We start from the raw sequence: 26992 nt of genomic DNA on the forward strand, positions 1-26992 counted from the left end.
GGCGTTTTGAGTGGCGCTTTGGCACTCGGTTTACTTTGTGCCGGTGCTTTGTCGGTATCTTAAGTAATGGCACCCCCGCTCTTTTGCTTTCCCAACCCCAATCCTCCTGCTCGCGCCCGCCCGCTTGCCGCACCGCTCGAGCCAGAGGCTGGGAGTCAAGATCTTACCTCCGTGTCACCCCCCTAAGGTGTGGTGCCCCCACCAGGTGGAGTCACACGAGTACTGGGGTGGTGGGGTGAAATCGCCTCAACCAGTCAGCAGCCCGAGCAGGCAGCGAGGCCAGCAGTCGCTAAACGGATTGGGGGGGGGGGGGCGGGGGGAGCAGCCCTAGAGCTGGGTGCAGCGGCCGGGTGCCCCACGCGGCCGACCAGTTAGGCAGGTAGGTGGGAACCAGCGGGGGAGAGTGGACGGGCCTCGAGAACCGGAGCAAAGGAGCAAAGGGGAGCAAAGGAGAGCAAGCACCTGGTATGAAACAGAACTCTATCCTGCATAAGCAGTAAGAGTCCTTTTTTGCTGGGCCCTGCAAGGCTTAGGAGGGCAAACGCTGGGAGTACAGGAGGGTTTAGGAAAGCAGCATCATGCAACACCGTGCGACTCCGGGGGAGGGGGGAGGGGGCTGAGCAGGAGGGCAAGATCTTGCACGTTTTCAGCCAACCAGCCGAATGCCCCCTGCCCACTACAAACAGTGGCAGAGACGGCCCCTTACGCCGCCCCTCATGCCTCACGCCTCTCCTCACCCTCGCACCCGTTTGCCGACTCACCGGTACGCCGCTGCTGCCGCCGCCGAGGTCCCAGTCCTGGTCCCAATGCCGACAATGCCCGAGGGAGGAAACCGGCTCTGATGCTCTCCCGGCACGGCTCCCAGCTTCCTGCTCCCTGCACGGCTCGGCTCAACCCTGCCGCGCGGCCTCCGTCCAACTCCGCCCGCCACTCCAAACCACACCTCGCCTCACCTGTCGGCACGTCCGGACGCACAGCGACTCTTCCGTCAGTGGGGCGCGGCCAAAAACTGCTGGCAATTATCATCATATGCCCCTAACCATCTATAACCCCCCAAAATACCCTTACCACTTTATGCCCTTATCTACCCCTAAACTCTAAAATACCCTTACCACCCTATGCCCTTGCCCACCCCTACACACCCATAAACCCTAAAACTACCCTTACCACCCTATGCCCTTACTCAACCTGAAACCCTAAAATTACCATTACCACCATATGTCCCTACCCACCACTAAACCCTAATAATTCCTTACCACCCTGTACCCCTACCCACCCTTAAATCCACACCAGCACCCTAACAACCATATACACATACCCACCTCTAAACCCTAAAAACAGCCTTCTAACTTAATACCCCTACCCACCCCTAAACCCTCAAATATATACACTTACACACACTTATGTACATACAGGCACACAAGCACACACACAACACACACACATGCACACACACACATGCATATACACACTTCACCACTTCACTGCTGCCCTTGGTTTTCCCTCAAATCCAAATCTAATAAAGTAGCTTGATCTGGCTTTGCCCCAAATCCTAATATCAAGTAAAAGCAAGCAGAAGCAATGGGTCAGGAAGGCTATAGCCTGATATCACCTAAATGTAGTGAGGGTGTCACCCTAAAGCACACATCTTATGTGTCTGATTCCTGTGCTGTTTAAACATTGAGGGGTAGATTTACCATTCTTTCACACTAGGTAGCACACCAAGGCACCTTGCTAGACTACGTCGCGTGAAAGGGCAACAGATGCTCCATATTTACAAATATATGGAGCATTTCTGCTCTCTCCTTTCAGTGGTGCATTGTGTGTCTCGTAGAACTAATGTAGGCACCCTTGAACCACGGTGCTAGGGTATCTGCATTTCAGGCAGGATTGTTTTTGTGCAGAAAGGGACAGAGTGAGGTGGGAGGCTGCTCGGAACCTGCCCAGGCTGCTGCCCATTAATGAAAAATGAGCAGCCTTGGTGAGGTGCAGTGACAGGTCTGAGCACTTCAGGGCAGGTAGAGGAGCTTGCTGGGGTGACAAAAATGAAGCGCTGAGACGTGCTCCTGCCATTGGCCACAACTAGAGCTACCCCTGTCAGAGTGAAATGGCCCCCTTGAATTGGAGACTAGTGAGAAAGGAGTGTCAGATTCCCGGTCCCTGTGCTGCTGCCCCCGTGGCAATACGGGGAATGCAGCAGAGTGCTGGTGGCTGAGCATGCACCTGAAAGGAGGGCTGGAGTGCCACAGCGGGCTAGGTTTACCGTCCAGCGGCTGCAAAGAGGAAAACTGACTGGTGGCCTTAGTTGCAGACAGCTCTAGGGGACCTGTGGAGGGGCAGAGATAAATAGCTGTGACCGAGGACACAAAGCTTCATTGCGCCGGTCCCCCTGGGACCATAAGGATTGTGGACCTCTTGATTCTTGAAGCAGAATGGTGCATCATGGGGCCCTCCTCAGTAGGGGAAGCTAGTTGGCACAGGAAAGTGATTATGAGACCTGGCCCTCTCCCTTGGGGTGAAAACAGGTAACTGGGTTCCCAGGTGAGGGGACTGGTGAGCTAGGGGCCACCTAGAGACAGCAGGAGTGGCTGTTGGCAAAAAAAGTGGTAGAGGTCAGGCAGTCTTGGGGTGACCTTTGATTGAGAGCCTGAAATCACCTGTGATTACATACGGAGTCACTTGGGCACCCGTGAAAGGGACACACGTGTTGACGGGGCCCTCACAGTCCAATAAAATCCTACAATATGCCACTTCCAGAGTCGATAAGTGTGTGACGCAGGAGGAGGGTGACTGGACCAGTCAGGAGACATTTTAGCAGTCATCAGGGATATGCAGACAGCACTCAAAGTAAAGTCTAACATGGTCAAGATTGTGGTAAACGTATTGCAAGTCGAAATGCGAAAAGTGGCCGACGGAAGCAGATGACCAGCATGAGTCACTACAAAAAGTAGTTAGAACTCTGAAGACAACCATCGCTTCCTTGACGACTCAAACAACTAGCATTGGGGAGCAGCTAGAGGGCATGGAAAGGAGATCACAGAGCAATATCCTCTGGCTCGTTGGTTTCCTGGAGCGAGTGAAGGGCCCCTCGGCTGAGCTGTTCTAGGTGGAGTGGAACACAGAAGGGCTGCAACCCTCTAGGCTCTCCAAATTCTTCTCAATTGAAAGGGCCCACATGTCACTGGTGGTGCCGCTCCACAGGCTTTGATAGTGCTACTCTTCAATTACAAAGATTGCAATGCTATTGTACAACATTTTAGAAAGATGGGGCCTTTATGATAAGAAAATGTTTCCATCCAGGTCTTCCCAGACTAAACAAAGAGAGTCCAAAATACACAGAACAGTTTCTTGGCAATAAAAAGAAAAGTGAGAGAACTCAACTTATAGTAAAGTCTAATATATCTTGTGAGACTTCACATACAACACAAGGGTAAGGCCTGCTGCTTTACTGTCCAGGAGGATGCATAAGAGTGGATAGAAACTGTTGCAGGGGTCGCAGGGTGACACTGTCATGACTCCTGCAATTATCGGCAAGGCGTGGTCATGGCACTGACGGCCAGGGCACATTGAGCATGTGGAGCAGTTGGAGAGCACAAAGCAAAATCATGGTATTGGCGGACAGAATACTGAGAGAGACAGCTGGAGATTTGGCTGGAGACAGACACTCCCCAGGCCAATGGGATTGGTGTCTCAGTGTTCCCTGACATGGAATCCATAAGGAGCTACAAAACTGTAGGGTAGTGCCAGAGGAACATGCAAAATGTAAACTGATTATTGGCAGGGCGAAGGAGCATGCTGAACTAGGTCAAAGAGGTGATTTGACAGAGAAGCAAGGATAAGGGAGAGAGTCCTTGGGCTAGACCTTGAATGAATATGGGTTTGTATTGAGATGGATGCCACACTCTGATGGTCTGGTAATTAAAAAAACTTGTTTGCGGAAGGCTGAGTGATGTGTGTCTCGAGCTTGCACTCCCCTGCTCATGCAGTAGAGGGGGAGTTAGCCGATGGGAGGTACTCTTCTGCAGTACAATTGAACAGTTTGTTGTTTCCTTACCATTTCAGGGGGTGTTCCCTTCAGTTACTTGCGGTGGGGAGGTGGTAGTAATGTCATCCATGTTTTTCTTTAACTGGGATTGAAGGGGAATATAACACTCCTCAGAGGTGGGAGTGGGGAGTTGAGAAAGATCTTTGTTGTTTAACGTCCACGGTCAGATTTCAGGGACCAATAAATACAGAAAGCTGACAGCTAGCAATTTAATATTGCAGGCACACGTTTACTAGGACTACATTCATATTATGAGGAGTACCCACAAAATGATTACCTGGAACGTCCGTGGCCTCAATAACTATGCCAATCGCCACTGGATACATTTGTATCTCCGGCGCTATGGCATTAGCAGCGTAGCATTAATCAGTGGTGGCTGGCACTACTCAGGGGCGGGTGGACACGCTTGTAAAATTAAATTAAAAACGTCCTTGGCTCCGGAGGTCTTCTTTCTCCGACAACCACCAGATCTGGATGCTGGAACTCCCTTAACCATCCTGGCACTGCTCTCATGCTGTGAAAGCAGCACCATGATTGGCACAATACACAGCAGAATTAATACTTTACTTAATAAATGATATCAATAAGACATATTGCACATTGAATAAAACATGTATTAAAATATATAGTACTGAAGTGGATGTGGCCCTCACTGAACAGATTGTAGCATGTAAGTACCAAAAATGAATATGACTTTCGTTAATAAGAATATGATATTCCCTGCAGTGACTGACCTGCTAAGAGAAATATGACACATGTTGAAATAAACATGATGTGCTTACATAGATATAACCTTCAGAGAAATTATTGAAATTGAGACGAATATGATACACCTTGAAATTAATATTGTTATATTGTAATGAGCATGACTGGTGTTGAAATGAATATGGTTCCCATTGAATTAAGTATGACTCATATTGAAATGAATATGACACACTCTAAAATTACTATAACCTGCTTGAACTTTAATATGAGGTATGTTGAAATGAATGTAAGCCATGTTAAAATGAATATGACACATGTTCAAATGAATATGAAATTTGCTTAAGTGAGTATGAAAACGGTTAAAATGATTGTGACTTTGGCTAAAATGTATGTGACATGCACTGAAATCAGCATGCAATGCATTAAGAGGAAAACGACACACATTGAAATTAGTATGGCATGTTTTGAAATTAATAGAAGATGCAATTATATTATATAAAACAATTTAAAATTGATATGACTATTAACAAAGTCAATATGATTGATGATTAAATGATATCACATTTGAAATAGATATTACCTACATTGAAATAAATATGATGTGCTTTGAATTGATCATGATATATACTAATATGAGTACAACCTCACTTTAAAGGAATATGAAATGCATTAAAATGAATATGGCTTATGCTGACATGAATATGACATATCATGAAATGAATACCACGTGTACTGAAAGTAATATGACCTCCATTAGAAAGATTCTCTCAGGTGTTGAACTTAATATGACCTATACCGGAATAAATATGTTAGCTGAAATTAATATGGCATGCATTCAAAAGTATATGACATATTTTGAAGTGAATTTAAAATACATTGAAATAAATATGGCAAGGATTGAAATGAATATATCACCTGTTGGAGAGAATATGGCTCATGTCAAAATGAATATGAAATTAATTAAAAACAAAATCAGACAATCCATAAAGATATTTGAAACTCTGTGAGATAAATGTGCCATGCAATAAAAAATGACTTATAGAATGTATTATGATGCATGTTTAAATGAATATGACATGCATTAAAATTATAATGGCATGCTGGTATATGAATGTGATGTGCTGACATTTACATTAAATTCACTAAAAAGGACATAACATGCCTTAAAGTTAACTTAACATGCACTGAAAAGGGAAACATTGTTATCAAACACATGGATGTGCAATATGAGGAGTCTGGGACACAAAGACAGCGACAGACTATGACCCTCATTACAAGCTGTGTGGAGTAGCATTACCGCATAATTATCTGTGGTGATATCACTCAGTCTAATCACAAATAATGTTGGGTCTGATTTAAACTTTTGTTTACAAGTTGCTGATGAAGCTGCTCAACAGGTGGAAGTGCCTCTGAAATATTGCACTTGCTTAGGGATGGCAGTTAATCATGACAATTGACAAAATTGTGCACATAAATAACATTTCCAAGCCAAATGTTCACAAATTGTCTGATACACAGCTACATCGACATGAAAAAACAACACCATAAAATGTGGCCCCTAGGATAGAACACCATAAACTCAGACCTCCTTTGATATAGCCTAGGGGTGGGCACAATGTTCCGTCCATCTGTGGAATTGGCGAAATGTTGGCCGTAGTTATGGCCAAGTTCCACCGATCTCCATGTGGTGGATTTTTTTTTGTGTGTGCCTCCAGTAATTTGGCAAGCACAATTTGAACATCCCCTTTCGTGATTTCCAGTTGCTAGGAGGAGATCTGGCAAGATTTGTTTGATGTAGGCAGTACCGGGTGGCCGTGACCTTGGCTGTTAGAAGGCTGCCAAGCAAGTAGAAAATTTACTCAAGCCGCAGAAAAATCAACTTGAGTGGTTGAGCCCTCTAAGACACTGTGTGGTGCTGTACACACTGCTTTTTCAGCATGGAATGTGCTCCCAGTACTTAATCACATTGTGAGTAGCACAACCTACCAATTTCTGCCCTTTGGCGGAACTCCATAGACTAGATGTGAAATATTGTCTTAAGGAATATATTAGGACCTATTCACAAACTGTATTTTGCAGTACTTTAGTTGTACGACAGTAGTACTACTAAGGTACTACAAAATGATATTCACAAACCTATGGGTGTAAACCTCCACCTCCACCTCACCAATCTTGTCTATGGGGAGATCCTCACATATGTAAGTTTACCACTTAGGGGGACGAATACATGTCGTTCGGAAAGGTATTCCTACCAAATCGGTCCCGGAATGCTTTCTGGACAACTCAGATTGGGGGAGTCCGAGTGATTTGGATGTATCTATATGCTTCCGGATACGATTCGGCTGGACTCCTAATAACTTCAATGGCGGCCTGTGTTCCGAACGAGAACACAGGCTCCCATTGAAGAAAGGGGAGGCTGGGGAAAACCTTGTTCGGTGTCTGCCACACTGTGCATGGTTGGAAAGGGGGTCCCTTGGGTACCCCCTCGTGCCCGATTTAGAAGGCTCCAGGACCTGCTCTGGGCCCCCAAAGATAAATTCCAGCAGCCGATTGGTTCCGGAGAAACTGAATCAGAACAGCTGTCCAAATCGCTCATCGTACTCGCTCACTCGGAAACCGAGTCCATAGAGCTGTACGATTTGGCTACGAAAGACGCAACCTGTTCGAATGCCTTTTGGAACCGATTCAGACAACCCTACTGGTTTTCGGGCATCATAATCGGTCATTGGGAACTGTGTACGATTCAGTCGGCAACAAGGGTTACAGGTCTGGTTTGGCATCCCCAATCCGATTTGGATCCCTTCTGAATGACATTGGAATTGACCCCTTAGAAGTAAATAGGGGAGGGATCAGGATGAGAAAAAGGGGCAGATGTGCCACTAACTGTTAGGGCTTTAGGTGGAGTAATGAGGGGTGCAGGGAGGGTAGAGAATGATTTATAGAGGGACATGCTCCTGCCAATAAAATAGTAAGCCCACTGTTATTCAAAAACTGCACTTCTAAAAAATACTACTCCCAAAAAGGGGACCCAAAACAGTAGAAAATTACTCCAGCTTTAAGCTGGAGTAAGATGTTTTATAATTCAATCATAAGTGTGCTTTATTTTTATGTATTTTTCAAGATTAAATTATATATTTATATTTTTAACTATTTTAAATAATTTCATTTAGGTCATTCTCCCTATAGGGTTATATTTTAAGTCAATCTCACAATTATGGTCTGCGAGATAGTGTTGCAGTACCAGTGGTTGGTCATATTTGATGCTGGACTTACTGATGTTTCTTCTTTGACAGTAGTAAGTTTGACTTATAAATTTAGCCCCACCCACTTTTTCAAGAGAGTGAAGACGTGTAAGCCTACAATTTTGAGCAATGCTACACTCGGGTTTTGTGAATAGCCAAAAGTAGTAAAGTTACTTAAGAGTGTTAGAGTAAATTACATAATTAAATTATATACAAGTACACATTTCTTTTGTGAATAGCAGCATGAATCTCACATTATTTATTTATTTATTTATTTTATACGATTTTTAAAGCGCGCAAATACCCTTACGGGTGTCTCGGCGCTAGCGTAACGGAACTCTCTCTTGTGAAGAAAAAATGGTAATTTATGCTGAAAACAAACCAAGTATTAAAGAAAAAACACCACCAACAAACCAAGAAACAAATCTAATAACTTCAATATCTTTGACCTAGCCATATTTAACTTAGCTCCCACCGTAGCCTCAAATATGTTATGTTATGTTATGTTATCTGTACTTATACCGCGCTCAGCTGCCCCAGCAAAGGGGCGTCCCTGCGCTTTGCAAGACACACACAACACAACTCAGTTAAAAGGCCAAAGAAATAGAACAATGAAGTAGATTAATAAGAGCTAAACGAATAAAATAGTCTTGATGGCACGTCTAAACATCAAGAGGTCTTCAAGGGCCCGGGTGTGAGGGGGGAGAGAGTTCCACAACTTCGCCGCTAACACCCGAAAAGAACGGCCACCGACTCTGCTCAGCCTGAAGCGCGGAACAACTGCTAGGTTCTGGCCCAGGGATCTGAGGGTTTGTGAGGGAACATACAGCACCAGCAGATTCTCCAATATTTGAGGAGATGATCCCTTGAGGATTTTAAAAGCAAGGCATAATACCTTGAATTTGATCCTCTGGTTCACAGGAAGCCAGTGAAGAGAGCGCAGCGTGTTAGAAACCGAACACTGCCTTGGCAGACCAATCACCTCTCTGGCTGCAGCATTTTGCACTCGCTGCAGCAGGATGAGTTCCGACTGATTAATCCCCACCAAAAGCGAGCTAGCATAATCCAGCCGGGACAGCACTGACGCTTGGACCACTAGCTGCCTGGTGGGTGCGTCGAAAAATTTCATGATCGGTCTTAGCCCTCTGATAATGCCGTAGCAGGTAGCCTCCACCTTGTTAGTGTGGCAGATGAAACTAAAGGTCGGATCCAGCCAAACCCCAAGATTTTTTATCTCCGGTGCTGGAGAAGGGGTCACACCCAGTTCCGGAGGCCACCACAGGTCACCCCATAGCTCCGCCTGCTTGCCAACTACCATGACCTCGGTCTTTTTTCATTTAGCTGGAGACAGTTGGAATTCATCCAGTTGGCCACTGCCCGTAGTCCTTCACGGAACCTGGGGGCCTCCATATCAGAGTCCCCACTCAACGTGACCGCCAGCTGCGTGTCGTCTGCATATGAGACCATCGTCAAGCCCCACTGCTTGACGACCGCAGCCAGCGGCCTCACGTAAAGATTGAATTGGGTGGGGCTTAACGAAGAGCCCTGAGGGACACCCTGTTCCAGCGGATATGATTTAGACTGACCGGGCGGGATCGCCACCCTAAAAGACCGTTTGGTGAGAAAGGAACGAAACCAACATAGGGCGGAGCCCGAGACACCTACTTCTTCCAGACGCTGGAGAAACATCCTGTGCGAGATCGTGTCGAACGCGGCACTAAGATCTAATAGCAATAGTGCCGCCGTCCGACCCGCATCCAGCACAGAACGCAGGTGTTCAACCATGGACAGTAGAGCCGTCTCCATGCTGTGGCCCGCGCGGATACCGTTCTGGGTGGGATCAAGGATGTTAGCCCTAGTGAGGTGGTCCGACAGAATTCCGTTCACATGGGCCTCGGTTACTTTTGCAGCCCAAGGAAGGAGGGAGACAGGGCGGTAGTTCTCGGGTTTGAGGGGGTCAAGAGTAGCCTTCTTCAAAATAGGTGTAACTACAGCCTGTTTCCACCCAATGGGAACTACACCTGAAGATAAAGACAGGTTGATCAAAGAGAGTACCGGCGTCCGACATAGCTGGGACATGTTCCTGAGCTGCACTGGTTTCAACGGATCAGCAGGCGATCCTGATTTGATTTTAAGGCTCAAGGTATTAAAGGCCTCCATTGATAGGAAGGGCAGAGTAGTGAGAGACTCACATCCACCCAGGCTACAGTTGGCCGGCTCCGCGATGTAAGTGCCATTTGGGAAAGTTCGATAAATTGCTTGAACTTTCTCGAGAAAGAAGGAGGCCAAGTCCTCGCAATGGGAATCCGAACAGATTTCCGCCGCCGTTACCCTTTTGGCCATCAGGTCCTTTAACACCTTAAAGATGAGTTTCGAGGGATTAGAGCTATTCTGGAATTCTTGGGCATAAAATGCTGCTCGTGTTCTACATACCGCCCTATGGTAGATTCTGATTTTGGCGAGATAGCATGCCTTTTTACTAGGGTCAAACGATTTCCGCCAGTCCCTCTCAGCCTGTCTACAGGTTTTTTTGAGAAGCGCTAGAGAGCTATCATACCAAGGGCTGGGTTCTTTTATGCGACACTTAGACCTAACCATGGGGATCAATAGGTCAAGGGCATGGGTAATCCACTTACAGAAGAGATCATATCCGTGTTCCGCGTCAGTTATGGGGCCCAACGGAGCCTCTTCCAGCAGATGGTAGAGATCCTCCAGTCTCAGTTTGTGCCAGTGTCGCCTGAGTACTTTTCTATCCTGAGGTTTAAAAGGATGCTAATACGTGGGGCATATCATTTTTACCAGTTTATGGTCTGTCCAGGCGATCTGGGTAGGGCATAGAGCCCTAGCTCCCTCTAAGTTGGTAAAAAAAGGGTCAAGGATATGCCCTCCCCTGTGAGTAGGAGATGTAACCAGCTGAATAAGTTGCAAGGCTTCTAGATTGGCCAGAATACTACTAATAGAGGGGGAAGTCGGGCAGTCAAAGTGGAGATTAAGGTCTTCGAGAATATTAAAATTAGCACAACCTAATGCCACGGTGCTAATTAATTCGGGGAGAGCTGCCCTGAAAGCAGAATCACAGCCCGGAGGGCGATAAATCAAGATACCAGAAAAGGTAAAGTGATGACTGATCGAAGCTTTAAAGAGAGCGCTTTCACATCCTGGGAGATTTAAGACTTTCCACTCGCACGGATAGCACGACTTAATGGCCAACGCAATACCTCCCCCCCTGGTAGCACGATTAAGCGTGAAGATGGAATATTCCGGGGGGAAGGCCAAATTAAGAATGGAAGAATCCATATCCTGCAGCCAGGTTTCTGTCAAGAAGAACAAATCGGGGGACTCGTCCTTGATAAGGTCATATATCTCCTGATGATGTTTCACCAATGATCTGACATTTAGGTTCCAGATGCTGAGATCACGCAATCCTGTCTCAACCACTCTAATAGGAGCGGGCGTGTCTAAGGACCAGCCTCCACATGAACACTGATAAGGACCACACAGCGGGCCGACAGGGGGATGCCCGCAGTTAATAACCCGGTCCCTGACAGCCAACAAATCCTCCCTAGTATATGTAATAGTAGGTGACGACATGACAGTTAGACTGAAACTTAGAGTCCAGCCGCGACCCGCGCCTCCTCAGCGCTGACGGGCGCAGACGGGCAGGACTCTGGCACGACTCAATGATTCAGAAAAGGGGGTGGTGATGAACAGAGTGCCTGAATTAAGCAGACCACTCTTACCCAGTCCAAAGATCAGGGCTTGATCCATCACCGTTTTTTAGCTCACTGCACCATCCCAGCTCAGAACTTGGCTATATGCAAATTAGTCTGTTCCTGTCCCAGTGCATGATGGGAACAGGGCAAACCAAACTACCAAGCCAATTCTTATACTGGGAAGGAAACAAGCTACCGGGGACCTGTTTCTGGCATTTCAGCCTCGTCGGCCCGGCTTGCTTGAATCCTGATGGTGCAATGAGCAAGGGACTCACATCTGAGTATACCCTTCCACGCTTATGGTGGACAAAATGATTCAGAAAAGGGGGTGGTGATGAACAGAGTGCCTGAATTAAGCAGACCACTCTTACCCAGTCCAAAGATCAGGGCTTGATCCATCACCGTTTTTTAGCTCACTGCACCATCCCAGCTCAGAACTTGGCTATATGCAAATTAGTCTGTTCCTGTCCCAGTGCATGATGGGAACAGGGCAAACCAAACTACCAAGCCAATTCTTATACTGGGAAGGAAACAAGCTACCGGGGACCTGTTTCTGGCATTTCAGCCTCGTCGGCCCGGCTTGCTTGAATCCTGATGGTGCAATGAGCAAGGGACTCACATCTGAGTATACCCTTCCACGCTTATGGTGGACAAAATGATTCAGAAAAGGGGGTGGTGATGAACAGAGTGCCTGAATTAAGCAGACCAATCTTACCCAGTCCAAAGATCAGGGCTTGATCCATCACCGTTTTTTAGCTCACTGCACCATCCCAGCTCAGAACTTGGCTATATGCAAATTAGTCTGTTCCTGTCTCAGTGCATGATGGGAACAGGGCAAACCAAACTACCAAGCCAATTCTTATACTGGGAAGGAAACAAGCTACCTGGGACCGGTTTCTGGCATTTCAGCCTCGTCGGCCCGGCTTGCTTGAATCCTGATGGTGCAATGAGCAAGGGACTCACATCTGAGTATACCCTTCCACGCTTATGGTGGACAAGATGATTCAGAAAAGGGGGTGGTGATGAACAGAGTGCCTGAATTAAGCAGACCACTCTTACCCAGTCCAAAGATCAGGGCTTGATCCATCACCGTTTTTTAGCTCACTGCACCATCCCAGCTCAGAACTTGGCTATATGCAAATTAGTCTGTTCCTGTCCCAGTGCATGATGGGAACAGGGCAAACCAAACTACAGGGTAGGAGTGTTCTGATTAACTCAGATACTCTGTCCATCACCACCCCCTTTTTGTAATTATTTTGACCACCATGAGTGTGGAAGGGTATGCTCAGACATGAGTCCCTTGCTCATTGCACCATCAGGATTCAAGCAAGCCGGGCCGAAGACGGCTGTAATGCCAGAAACTGGTCCCCGGAAGCTTGTTTCCTTTCCAGTGAAGAATTGGCTTGGTAGTTTGGTCTGCCCTGTTCCCATGATGCACTGGGCCAGGGACAGACTAATTTGCATATAGCCAGGTTCTGAACTGGGATGGTGCAGTGAGCTAAAAAACGGTGATGGATCAAGCCCTGATCTGTTGACTGGGTAGGAGTGTTCTGATTAACTCAGATACTCTGTCCATCACCACCCCCTTTTTGTAATTATTTTGGCCACCATGAGTGTGGAAGGGTATGCTCAGACATGAGTCCCTTGCTCATTGCACCATCAGGATTCAAGCAAGCCGGGCCGAAGACGGCTGTAATGCCAGAAACCGGTCCCCGGAAGCTTGTTTCCTTCCCAGTGAAGAATTGGCTTGGTAGTTTGGTCTGCCCTGTTCCCATGATGCACTGGGCCAGGGACAGACTAATTTGCATATAGCCAGGTTCTGAACTGGGATGGTGCAGTGAGCTAAAAAACGGTGATGGATCAAGCCCTGATCTCTTGACTGGGTAGGAGTGTTCTGATTAACTCAGATACTCTGTCCATCACCACCCCCTTTTTGTAATTATTTTGGCCACCATGAGTGTGGAAGGGTATGCTCAGACATGAGTCCCTTGCTCATTGCACCATCAGGATTCAAGCAAGCCGGGCCGAAGACGGCTGTAATACCAGAAACCGGTCCCCGGAAGCTTGTTTCCTTTCCAGTGAAGAATTGGCTTGGTAGTTTGGTCTGCCCTGTTCCCATGATGCACTGGGCCAGGGACAGACTAATTTGCATATAGCCAGGTTCTGAACTGGGATGGTGCAGTGAGCTAAAAAACGGTGATGGATCAAGCCCTGATCTGTTGACTGGGTAGGAGTGTTCTGATTAACTCAGATACTCTGTCCATCACCACCCCCTTTTTGTAATTATTTTGGCCACCATGAGTGTGGAAGGGTATGCTCAGACATGAGTCCCTTGCTCATTGCACCATCAGGATTCAAGCAAGCCGGGCCGAAGACGGCTGTAATGCCAGAAACCGGTCCCCGGAAGCTTGTTTCCTTTCCAGTGAAGAATTGGCTTGGTAGTTTGGTCTGCCCTGTTCCCATGATGCGCTGGGCCAGGGACAGACTAATTTGCATATAGCCAGGTTCTGAACTGGGATGGTGCAGTGAGCTAAAAAACGGTGATGGATCAAGCCCTGATCTCTTGACTGGGTAGGAGTGTTCTGATTAACTCAGATACTCTGTCCATCACCACCCCCTTTTTGTAATTATTTTGGCCACCATGAGTGTGGAAGGGTATGCTCAGACATGAGTCCCTTGCTCATTGCACCATCAGGATTCAAGCAAGCCGGGCCGAAGACGGCTGTAATGCCAGAAACCGGTCCCCGGAAGCTTGTTTCCTTTCCAGTGAAGAATTGGCTTGGTAGTTTGGTCTGCCCTGTTCCCATGATGCACTGGGCCAGGGACAGACTAATTTGCATATAGCCAGGTTCTGAACTGGGATGGTGCAGTGAGCTAAAAAACGGTGATGGATCAAGCCCTGATCTCTTGACTGGGTAGGAGTGTTCTGATTAACTCAGATACTCTGTCCATCACCACCCCCTTTTTGTAATTATTCTGGCACGACTCAGGCGCAGGGAAGGCTGCGCGAACCCGCTGCGCGATGGAGGGAGCTTTAAATAAGCGTCCCGCGAGGCTGCCGGAGCGCTAGACCGCTCGCTAATGCCGCCCGCAAAGTGTGCTCCCACCCTAAGATGGCGCCTGTAGTTCACCGCCCCAGGAACCGGACCCGCTAGGCAGCGGTGCACAGACAATTATGGTGCAAGTAAGGGGGAGACTGAACCCAGTTAAAAACAGGGGGAAAAAAATAAATCCAACACAAATAAGATAAACAGGTAAGTTAAAATGCCAATAGCGCGCCAAATAGAGCGCAACGCGCAGGAAGCCTAATATGCAATGCGGCGTGAGGGTACCTCGTCAGGGCTGCCCACAGAAATGGACGCCTTAAATAAGCGTCCCGCGAGGCTGCCGGAGCGCTAGACCGCTCGCTAATGTCGCCCGCAAAGTGTGCTCCCACCCTAAAATGGCGCCTGTAGTTCACCGCCCCATTTCAAGAAAGCACCATACTACCATGACCTACAGCCCAAACAAATAAAAAAAGAAACTTACAGGGATAGAATATATACCCCTATCTAGCTCATTTCCAATTGCCATCACTATCCCAAGCACCTAACAGCTCTGGATGTCTTGGTCGTGGTCTGACAAGCCTCAGAAAACTTGGTAGCTCCTGAAATCCGATGGACCTAAGGTCATTCATCCAAAGTTTTCCTCCTGCTCAAAGTCGATGGTAAACTTTGCAAACCTCTACAGGAACACAGTTACACTCCCAAAAATCGAGACACCACCTAATCACAACATTTTCAGTCAATGTCAATATTTGAATTCATGTGCCATATAATCATTCCTAAACTAGGGGCTTGTTGTCAGCCAGGACTGAAATGCAGCTGATGATGCAATTTACATCATTCAGTGATGGGTGGGAATCTTCCAATATTCCACTCATAAAACAATCATTAGTGACACAAAATGAGTGGCCTGGATTTGGCCCCATTAAATCCACACCTAGGAATAACTATTACCAGGGGTACCAGTGACTTCTGTTGGAAGAATTTTGGGATTACAGGTGAAACGCTGAGGATTCCTTGGGAGATTAGCAATTGCAGAGGCGAGTGATAATTCTGGGTATGATTCTCATGGTAATTCCTCATTTCTCCTCCATAATTTTACTGTAAGGTTTAAACGGATTTCAGCAGCTAGTCTCCCCAAGTGAAAGATAAAGGGCTGACAGATTTATCGCTGAACTTATATTCCTTGCACTATGGGAATTTTAAAGTTCAAGGTAAATTCCCAAGACCGGTAAATTTTGCCTGTGGACTTTGGATCCAAAAAGCAGCAGAAAACTCTGGGTGAAATTATAGGTAAAAATGACCACGAGAATCGACACAAAAGTACTGAATGTCTCACTAACTGTACACAAGAACTACATGTGAACGTGTAATTGGTCTCTGTGAATCATAAACAATAACATTGCAAAATGGTTGCAATAGTTTATACATAAGAGTGAGATATAAATCAAACTCCGTAAACAAATATGAATGTGAATAAAATGAATGGCAATGAATTGCACTGAGGTGAATAGAAAAGTCCTTGAAAACATGTCTCCCAGCCTACCACTGTTAACTCGGCTTTGCCATTTAAACGAATTGCAAGGTCCAAGCCTTCCTTTTTAACATAGATAAGCCTCCCCTATAGCAGGCCTATTGCGCCCTAAGGGAGAGTGATGTATATTAAAAAGTAGGGCATGTATTTTTTTATGTTCTCACAGTAAAACCCACACATTGTCCTTTTTACAGGGAAAAGGCTAGTAACCCTATTGGCTAGTACAGGATTACACACTGACAACGCAGTTGTGCTAACTTCTGACTGAGACTACTGAAGTTGGTACTTCAAGGTATCAAAATAATTGTCACATTAAACTCAACTTGATGCCCAAGGTGAATTTAAGTGACTTTTGAGTAAATGCAACGTTTAAAAAGTTGCCACTCTCTCACACAAGTTTTCCAGCGGCTATTCACAGATGCTGGGAACAAGACAGCATTTTGCCCTCCTGGAGAGAAGCTTGAATGACTCCCAGGAGAGGGAACCATAAAGGCCAGCCATTGGAAGAGGTGTTTCCACTCCTTGGCAGGAAGTCACACAGGATGTGAGCCCAAAAATGTAGCTTTAAAGGGGAAGCCTCTTTTGAAGGGCAAATGGTGGACACGCATGAAAGGGGCTGTTATTTTGTTCCGGTAGACGGGTTAGCGTCAGAGGCAGAGAGGGAAAACCAGTCGCCATAGCAGATTTTCTGTGTGCGTGTAGCACCCCTCTGGTGGGCTATATGGCTCCACACAACAAGAGAGGGGTTCCACTATCTTTGAAGTGGGCAAAATAGTGTATGTCGCACATCGCAGGAAGTCATTAACAGGTTCTTGTACCCCATTGGATAGTGACAGCTGCATCCCTGAGGGCACTTTGTGGGCATACCTATTACACCCTTGGCACCAATACTTCAGATTACATCTGAACTAGAGAAAGGACTGAAGAAGGACTGCCCTACTGTTCCCTGGATCCGGCAGGAGAGGCTGCACCATCCACTGGACTGCACCTGCTGATCTTTGGGCTAGCAAATAGAGGACTGTGCCTGTGGTGCTTGGCTTTTAGAAAAGTCACTGCCGCGCTCCTGACAGAAGAGATGAATGCCAAGAGTCAGTTGGCAAAATTCCTGTTAAAGTATCAAGGGCACAAAAGCTCAGAAGTACATTCTGGCCATTTAGTAGACACAATCACTTGATTGCCTCTGACTGACGACATGCAGCCCAAGCGACAAAGCCCTGAAACTCAAATGTTGCACCGAAGTCTACTAGACCTTGGAGAGTTGTTAAAGTGCATTTTGGTTGCCCAAGATGGACAATAGCATTCACCAAAGGGATCCTCTGGTTTCACTGTGATATGAGACCAGTAGTCCAGAGGCAACTCGACCTTTGTTGGACCAAAATGACTTAGAGGGACACTGACCCCTGTGGCCAAAGTCGCCCCACCTTGAGGGTGCACTGAGGCACAGCCTCAAGAAGCCTCCTTTCAATCGCACATAATTCTAAGCATCTTACAGCATCTCACAGCATCTTCACCATCTTGTATCCCTTGCATCAGGACCACTCAATTACAGTATATGGCCATTCACCTATAGAGCCTGGAACTGGATTTGAGACTGCTTTGGTGATAAGGTAAATTTCCTACAACTCTTAAACGCCCCTTGACCTCATCCCTGCCATAGTTGGTTGCCCAAAGTGGGCCAGAATAGCTGAGTATAACTGGATAAATGTTTTAGAAAGCTTCAAAACTTTCATCTTAACAATGTACGTTGAAATTTTATGTTCAAAGCAGTGATTTATGATTTACTTAAAATTCTATATCTTTGGAACCCTCCGATCGATTTTGCTTATTTTGGTGTCTAAAAACTTCATACGATTAGATCAATTTTTATAAGTTAGTGTTGGATTTCTTTTGTGTTGCTTGACTTACTTATTTCGTAGTTTTGGTGCTCCTAAATGCTTTACACTTGTTCCTATGTTTAAGCCTGTCTGCTTGAAACCACAACTACCCACGGTTGAGCTAAGATTTAACGAACGAGCCAGACTGGACCCAAGTCAGCATTGTGATTGTATTACATGGTGAGGTCACACAACAATACCACATAATATGCCACTTTCCTCACAATGAGTGTAATGATTTACAAGGCGACACAGCATACATTATGCACTGCTTTCCAAATCTGTTTGCTTCCTTTTGCCAACTCTTAATGTGATACACAGTGCAATTAAAATATGTTGCTCTATTTTGCAGCAAAATCCATTGAGCCCATTGTTTGCAGCAGAGCAAATGTTATGTGCTATGACCTCATAAAATTTGGCACCAGTTTTGAAGAACTGGGATTTCAAGTACCCAGTGGCGCCAGGGACACGCCCAAAGTCCTCTGGGTTCCCTTGCCTTGGTATACAGAGACAAGGAATACTTCTAGGTGGCGTCAGAGATCAAATTTATTAGCTGCAGCTAGTAGAAGAAATCCCAGTAATACCACACGGTGTACAACTCAAGAAACTGCTCAATTTTACTAAGGCGAGACATCCCTATTTATACACAAAAAGGTACATTTAAAATGCACGCCCCTGCACCAAAATTCAACCAATAGAAAATACATGACATCACACAGCATCATATAGTAAAGCTCATTTTACAGTGTCCCAACCGACAAGTTAATATTAGGCATATCTAAATAATAATCTGTAAGGCCCGGACAAACCCTTAATTGAAAGCGTAACCCATGAAATGAAGAAACAGTAAAGAAAAGTAGTTTCAGATAATGTGCAAGATAACAGAAATGTAAAGAAACTTAAAAGTTAACAAATGTCTTGAATGGTGATTGGGAAAGTGGATAACGATCTTGCAGGGAAATTGGCTTGGCAGGGTCAATTCCAGGTGAAAGGCCAGCTTCTGAAATTAACCCCAGCGCACAAAGGAAACCTTAGTTAATGTAGACATGACCCACAAAAGGTCAGACTGCTTTGCTCGCAGACTAACTTCTGAGGCCTACGTAAAAGGCAACACCAGATGGCAGTCACGACGCATGGCAAAAACCCATGTTTAGAAAAGAAAGTCGTGCACTTTAAAAGCACGCAAAATCACAGAACCTCAGACCCTCCTTTTGCCATTACGTAGGCAATAACCTAAACTCATGTCAATCTGAATCTAGGTCTATATCTATTCTCATCAGGTCATCAAGGTGTTGCTATAACATCATCTTATTATCCTTTACTTCTCTCGGGACTGGTCTTCTCACACAGATCGTAGCACAAAGACTACAAATGGCGGGACCACACTGGATGCATAAACAACACGAGAAAAGGATAGCTAACGCCATACCAAGGAACATCAGAATCTTCCATCCCCATTTGGACAGCAATTCCCATAACCATCCCATCAACGACCAGTCTCCTTCGTCCACATGAATAGACTCAGAGATCCTATGTAGTCTAGAGATGGCTTGGTACACTGTCGGGGCATTATCTGGAATGAAAACGCAGCAACTAGATCTAATCAATCTGCATACCCCACCTCTATCTGCAAGTATAATATCTAGAACAAAGTGGTTCTGTAATGTCATAAGGCGATCCGCTTGAAGCTCAGCTGTAATATTGACCAAGCTGAGCTCTCGGATTCTGACCATTTCCTTGCAAACAAAGATGTCCTCGGTGGGGTATAATCCAAATAGGAGGAGACCTTCGCTGCCTTTCTTTCTCCGTCAAGCTAACACTATATGTCGTCTTATTCCAACCGACATATGCTCGTACCTCATCTCTAGGGATAGCGTTATACGCATCGATATCTCTAATCATATCAACTATTCCCCGTATCAAGGCATTATTACTTGCATTGTCTTTGACAGAACGTACAGAAGAGGCTTCATTCGCATAGATAAACATTGATTGGAGTGCCCAAACTGACCTGTTAGGTGAAAAAGGCAAAACCAAATATGGCATTCCCTTATCTGTAGTATGTGGCATAAGACCACACACCCAACAATTCGTGGTATTTATAACTAGCTGATGCTGATGCAACATCTGTATAAACGAATTATTCACGAATTCTGATCTTCGTGTCTGTTCATGTTCAGGTAACGTATGAAACTCATGTGGAGAAACAGTAGAAAAAGAAAGAGTAGGTTGGGAGGTAGATGTAAGTGGCAATTGTGTGACATAGAAAATCCAACCCACACAAGCTAACGTAATATTCACAGGCATAAGAAAACACATTATTAAAAAACATTTGCTACGAACCAATATACATATTCGGTTTTTAGAATCCACTTTCCTAACACATTTTTCAGACTCAAGAAACTCCATCCTCTAACGTGCTGCTCACGGAAATTTTCCTTCTTCACTTAAGTGTGCGCCAAGATCGCACTAACGACCCTGAACCACAGACCTTGTGTCAATACGTGGCTCACCCCTTAAGAACTTCCTACCGTGACCCTGCAGCTTAGTCCGGATGGTGACTCAAAAAAGGAAAAAGCAAACAAAAGTTTCTTGATAAGGCAAAGTGTAAAATCACTATCTAAAAAAATATTCCAGTTTCACGTTTATTTGTCCATATGTACAGTCTTTCGCGGTCTTAGATTGTAGCGTTCGTTATCAGGTACAGTTGGATCCTTAAATAAAAGTTCCAGATTGGTGGTGTCAATCTTTATATGAGGAGGCACAGCAGCTTGCAGAACATCATCATCTTCGCGTTCCGACCGTGTCCATGTCAAATGAGCATCACTAAATGGAACAAATCTATGAGTTTTTTCACATTCAGAATCGGCTATACCTCCCCTCACCCACTGATCATACGGTAAAGGCAAAGGAACTTTTTTCGTATGGGTGGCATGCACCCAGTTCTTTTTACCAGCTACTCTAACAGCAGTTCTAGTGACCAGAAGAACTATGTAGGGACCAGTCCATCTAGGTTCCAAGTTCTTGGTACGCTGGAAGTTCTTGACAAGGACGTATTGACCAGGTTCGATTGAATGTCCTGGATCTGTAGTAGCTGTCGGCAAACTGTCATAGACCTGTTGGTGGAGAACACGTAATTTAGCAGTCAAGTCATGTAAGTAATCCACCAACATAGGGTAGTCAATACTGCTGTATTCTTTAGGACGAGGCACACCCCAAACATTAGCAGGATGACGAAAAACTATTTCGTATGGGCTAAGTCCCACTCAAGAATGCACAGTCGTCCTTGTTGACAAAAGAGCCAACGGCAAGGCATCCGGCCATGTAAGACCAGTGCTCGCTTGTACCTTAGCTAATTTCAGCTTCAAGGTACCATTGTAACATTCAACAAGTCCAGCAGACTGGGGGTGATTCGCTGCATGGAACTTCTGATTTATTCCCAAACCCGCACATACTTTCTTCATGATTTGACCCACAAATTATTATTATTTACAGATCCACTCCTGAGGCGGAAAGCCGGGAGCTATATTAACGAACTAGAATTGTTTTTAAATTGTACTAAAACGACCAGAATTGTGTGTTTTTAATATCACTTACCCCCTGGGCACTCTCTACCTTGACAAATCAGACACCCTGCACAGCCGATTAATCGCTGCCGCAGGTGAGTGTCAGTTCATCTCGCCGCCATTCCTGGCACAGCAGGACACGCCCACTCGCGCTGGCCACGTCCCCTCCCCCTGTACTTAAAGCGTGCTGAGATCGTAGCGTCACTTTACAGATCCACTCCTGAGGCGGAAAGCCGGGAGCTATATTGGCGAACTAGAATTGTTTTTAAATTGTACTAAAACGACCAGAATTGTGTGTTTTTAATATCACTTACCCCCTGGGCACTCTCTACCTTGGCAAATCAGACACCCTGCACAGCCGATTAATCGCTGCCGCAGGTGAGTGTCAGTTCATCTCGCCGCCATTCCTGGCACAGCAGGACACGCCCACTCGCGCTGGCCACGCCCACTCCCCATGTACTTAAAGCGCGCTGAGATCGTAGCGTCGCTTTACAGATCCACTCCTGAGGCGGAAAGCCGGGAGCTATATTGGCGAACTAGAATTGTTTTTAAATTGTACTAAAACGACCAGAATTGTGTGTTTTTAATATCACTTACCCCCTGGGCACTCTCTACCTTGGCAAATCAGACACCCTGCACAGCCGATTAATCGCTGCCGCAGGTGAGTGTCAGTTCATCTCGCCGCCATTCCTGGCACAGCAGGACACGCCCACTCGCGCTGGCCACGCCCCCTCCCCCTGTACTTAAAGCACGCTGAGATCGTAGCGTCGCTTTACAGATCCACTCCTGAGGCGGAAAGCCGGGAGCTATATTGGCGAACTAGAATTGTTTTTAAATTGTACTAAAACGACCAGAATTGTGTGTTTTTAATATCACTTACCCCCTGGGCACTCTCTACCTTGGCAAATCAGACACCCTGCACAGCCGATTAATCGCTGCCGCAGGTGAGTGTCAGTTCATCTCGCCGCCATTCCTGGCACAGCAGGACATGCCCACTCTTGCTGGCCACGCCCCCTCCCCCTGTACTTAAAGCGATCTGAGATCGAAGCGTCGCTTTACAGTGCCACTCCTGAGGCGGAAAGCCGGGAGCTATATTGGCGAACTAGAATTGTTTTTAAATTGTACTAAAATGACCAGAATTGTGTGTTTTTAATATCACTTACCCCCTGGGCACTCTTTACCTTGGCAAATCAGACACCCTGCACAGCCGATTAATCGCTGCCGCAGGTGAGTGTCAGTTCATCTCGCCGCCATTCCTGGCACAGCAGGACACGCCCACTCGCGCTGGCCACACCCCCTCTCCCTGCCATCTCGACTTCCATAAAAACATGCTCACTCATCGGACGCGCAGCGGATGAGCGCAGCGGGCGCGACGATTGCGCGCCGAAGACGCGCATAAGGCAAGCTCGTCTGCGCTCGTCCGCGCCGAGGCCGGGCCTTGGGCTACTCCCCTTGACCCTGTACCGCCTTACTCCCCGCTGAAAGCGAATACATTCAAATATTCATCCGAGCAACTCCGAGAAATCATGACCTCAGCGGACTTGCCACATTCCATTCCTCATCTGCTTTACACGAATCCCATCATAGGTCCTCACAAATGTGCAATGTGCATGACCCCTACCCCCCCAAGATCTCCACTCACCAGGTCCTAGCAGCACTTATCAACGTGCTGTCGGTCCCCAAACACAAAATTGAAATTTCAGAATTCATAGAATCTCATAACCTAGACTTACTATTCATCGCAGAAACCTGGGGTGACGACTCCTCCGGCCCAGATTTTAAAGCAGCAACTCCTTCCAACTACTGCGCTTGCAGACTCGATAGAATAAAAAGAAAGGGAGGAGGGTTAGCCATCATATATAAGGACCATCTCAAAGTTAAAATCACGGACTCTAAATACAATGACTGTGAGGCTCTTGCCTTCACCATCAGCCACTCTGATAATCAATCAATTACAGGCATGTTACTCTATCGCCCCCCCGGATCCAGAGTGAAATTCCTCAACAATCTTAACAATCTAATCGAGGTATCAGCAGGAACGCCACATTACACAATTCTAGGAGACTTCAATTTCCATCTCGAAGTAACTCACGGCCCTGATACCTTGGCGTTAATAAACGATCTAGCAGCTGCCGGTCTCCAACAAATGGTTAAACAGTCTACACATAAAGCGGGACACACATTAGATGGTCTATTCACCAGTAACCCATACATCGTGGTTACGACTGTTATCCCTCTTATTTGGACTGATCACTCAGCTGTTTGTTTCTCAATAAAACGTAACTCCCCGCCACTTTCTTCCACATCACCTTCGCCTATGTCCTTCAGAAACTGGAAAAATATCGACCCCCCTCAACTAGCAGCTACGCTGCTCGGCACTTTGAATACTAACGAACAGGATCCCTCTCTAGCATCTACAAACTATCTTAACAGTCTAAACAAAGCCTGTTACAACCTAGCTCCCCTTAAAATTTCCTATCGCAGTAGAAAACTCCCCTCGACTCCATGGTTCACAGAATCCCTACGACTGCAGAGACAACACTGCAGGAATCTGGAGAGACACTGGCGCCGCCATTACAATCCTACGGACAAAATTGCCTACAAAAGTGCCCTTTCCAAGTATAAAATACTAATTTCCTTGGAAAAAACACGTTACTATACCGCCCAAATTAATCAGGCAAATAACTCTGCAAGAGAACTGTTCCAGGTGGTTACTCACCTCTCTAGCCCTCCCGCCCCCCGTTTTGACGGGTCACAGGAGCTCTGCAATTCTCTTGCCAAGTTCTTTGAAGACAAAGTGACTGCTATCTTCTCAGCCTTCACTCACTCCCCCCCTCCTGCTACCACCACCACAGCAACTCCTTCCAGGACCGCACCCAGCTTCTTAACCTTCGAAGCTGTCACGGAGGAACAAATCCAACGACTTGTTTCCGGTACAAAATCAGGGTCACCCCTAGACCCCTGTCCTCCCGCCATTCTTAACCTCATTCCAGAAGCAATTTCCCCTGCTCTCACCAACATATGCAATGCCATGTTCACAACAGGCACATACCCTTCAGTCTGGAAGGAAGCCATCATTAAACCCCTCTTAAAAAAACCTACTCTCGACCCCCTCCTTCCCGCCAGTTATCGACCCATTGCATGTCTTCCGTTCCCAGCAAAAATCTTTGAAAAGATAATGAATATACAGCTATCTAAATTCATAGATAATAACAACTTACTGGATGATACCCAATTCGGGTTTAGACAGGGTCATGGGACCGAGACCGCGCTACTTAAAGCATCTGACGAAATAAGAAGGACAATGGATAAGGGAGGAGCGGCAGTACTACTATTGTTAGATCTTTCTGCAGCCTTCGACACGGTCGATCATGCCACCTTGATCGACCGTGTCTCATCAATAGGAATTCAGAATAAGGCGATAGAACTTCTTGCCTCATTCCTGATGGATCGTCCACAGACAGTAAAAATGGACCAGTTCACCTCCCGCACCTTCACACTTCCCTGCGGAGTACCACAGGGCTCCTCGCTAAGTCCGACACTATTTAACATTTACGTTTCGGACTTAGCGAGGGTAATAAAATCATACGGTATTGCCCTTACAACATACGCTGATGACACTCAACTGGTGCTATCAGTATACAACGATGGTACATCAGTTGCAGCCAATTTCCAAGAGGGAATGCGGGCAATCAGTTCCTGGATGTCATCAAACTGTCTAAAATTAAACTCTGATAAGACAGAGGTGATGACATTCGGGAAACTGGAACCAACCTGGTCCCCCCAATGGTGGCCACCCGAGATGGGAACCCCACCTCAACCTGTCACCACGGTCCGCAACCTTGGAGTCATATTTGATAACAAAATGACTTTCCAGCAACATGTCAACTCTGTGGTCTCCTCATCCTTCTACATCCTGAGAAAAATCAAGAAACTCATGCCATACCTCCCATCGTCGGCCGGTAAAACCCTAATTAGTACTTTGGTCTTTTCCAAAACAGACTACTGCAATGCCCTTCTTTTGAATGCCCAAGAAAAAGTCCTTAACAGATTGCAGCTAGTCCAGAATAGAATACCTCGGCCAGAATTTTACTGGGCATTTCCAAGTTCACCTCCATCTCCCCTTACATCCGACAGCTGCACTGGCTCCCAATCAGGAGCCGGACAAAATTTAAGGCACTATGCATTGCATACAAAGCCATCAATAATTTAGGCCCACAGTTTCTTAAAAATGCCCTTTCCCCGCTCCACCATTCAAGAACACTGCGTTCATCTTCAGCTCATCTGCTGAAAGTTCCACGTACAAAAAAAGCCAACTGGGGTGACAGATGTTTCACTATTTCCACAGCTAAACTTTGGAACACATTACCCCTTTACATAAAAACCGCCCCTACCCTCATCAGCTTCAGAAAAAAACTAAAAACGTGGTTTTTTGCAGCATAATTTTTCTGCCACAGTGATGGTTCTGTACTCTAAGCGCCGAGACACCTACGGGTAGTTGCGCGCTATAAAAATCACATAAACATAAACATAAACAAATTCACTTCCATTGTCCGACCATACAATTCTCGACAAACCATACCTAGGGAAGTACTCTTTGAGCAAAACCTTGGCTGTAGACAAGGCAGTATTATCCTTTAGGGGGTAGGCCTCTATCCACCTGGAAAAGGCGCAAACAACCACAAGGACATACTTCAAATTATTGCATCTCCTCATGTGAATGTAGTCTAACTGTATCACTTCAAACGGATACGTCAGAGAAGCAAAATGACCAGCTGGAGTTGGAGTTCCCTTACCAGGATTATATTTCAGACAAATCATACAATGTTTCACCACGTTCTCTGCACATTTCGGAATTCCAGCATTCTGCCAAACTGGAGCCAACAACTTGCATATTCCCTTCGAATTTATATGAGCCATTCCATGAGCCATTGTAACCACTGGGAGCACATACGCATCTGGCAACAGCCATCGCTGGTGTTCTGACAACTCAACCCAACAACCTGTCGAATCCAATATACCCGTAGTCTCTCTCCAAACACTCACTTCTTTCTGAGTCGCTTCAGCCTGAATCATTTTCACACTTTCTATTGTGTCTTCGCACATTCCACCAGCCATAACCCAATTAGCTGGGCCTGCAACATACATACGGCTCATCATGTCTTTCGCCGTTTCCTTCGCAACTTCATCCGCAAACGCATTCCCTCGACCAACATCGTCCACAACTTTCTTATGCGCACTACACTTCATAATTGCAATCTGCTTTGTG

Source organism: Lissotriton helveticus, chromosome 9, assembly GCF_964261635.1.
Source record: "Lissotriton helveticus chromosome 9, aLisHel1.1, whole genome shotgun sequence".
Classification (NCBI taxonomy): Eukaryota; Metazoa; Chordata; class Amphibia; order Caudata; family Salamandridae; genus Lissotriton; species Lissotriton helveticus.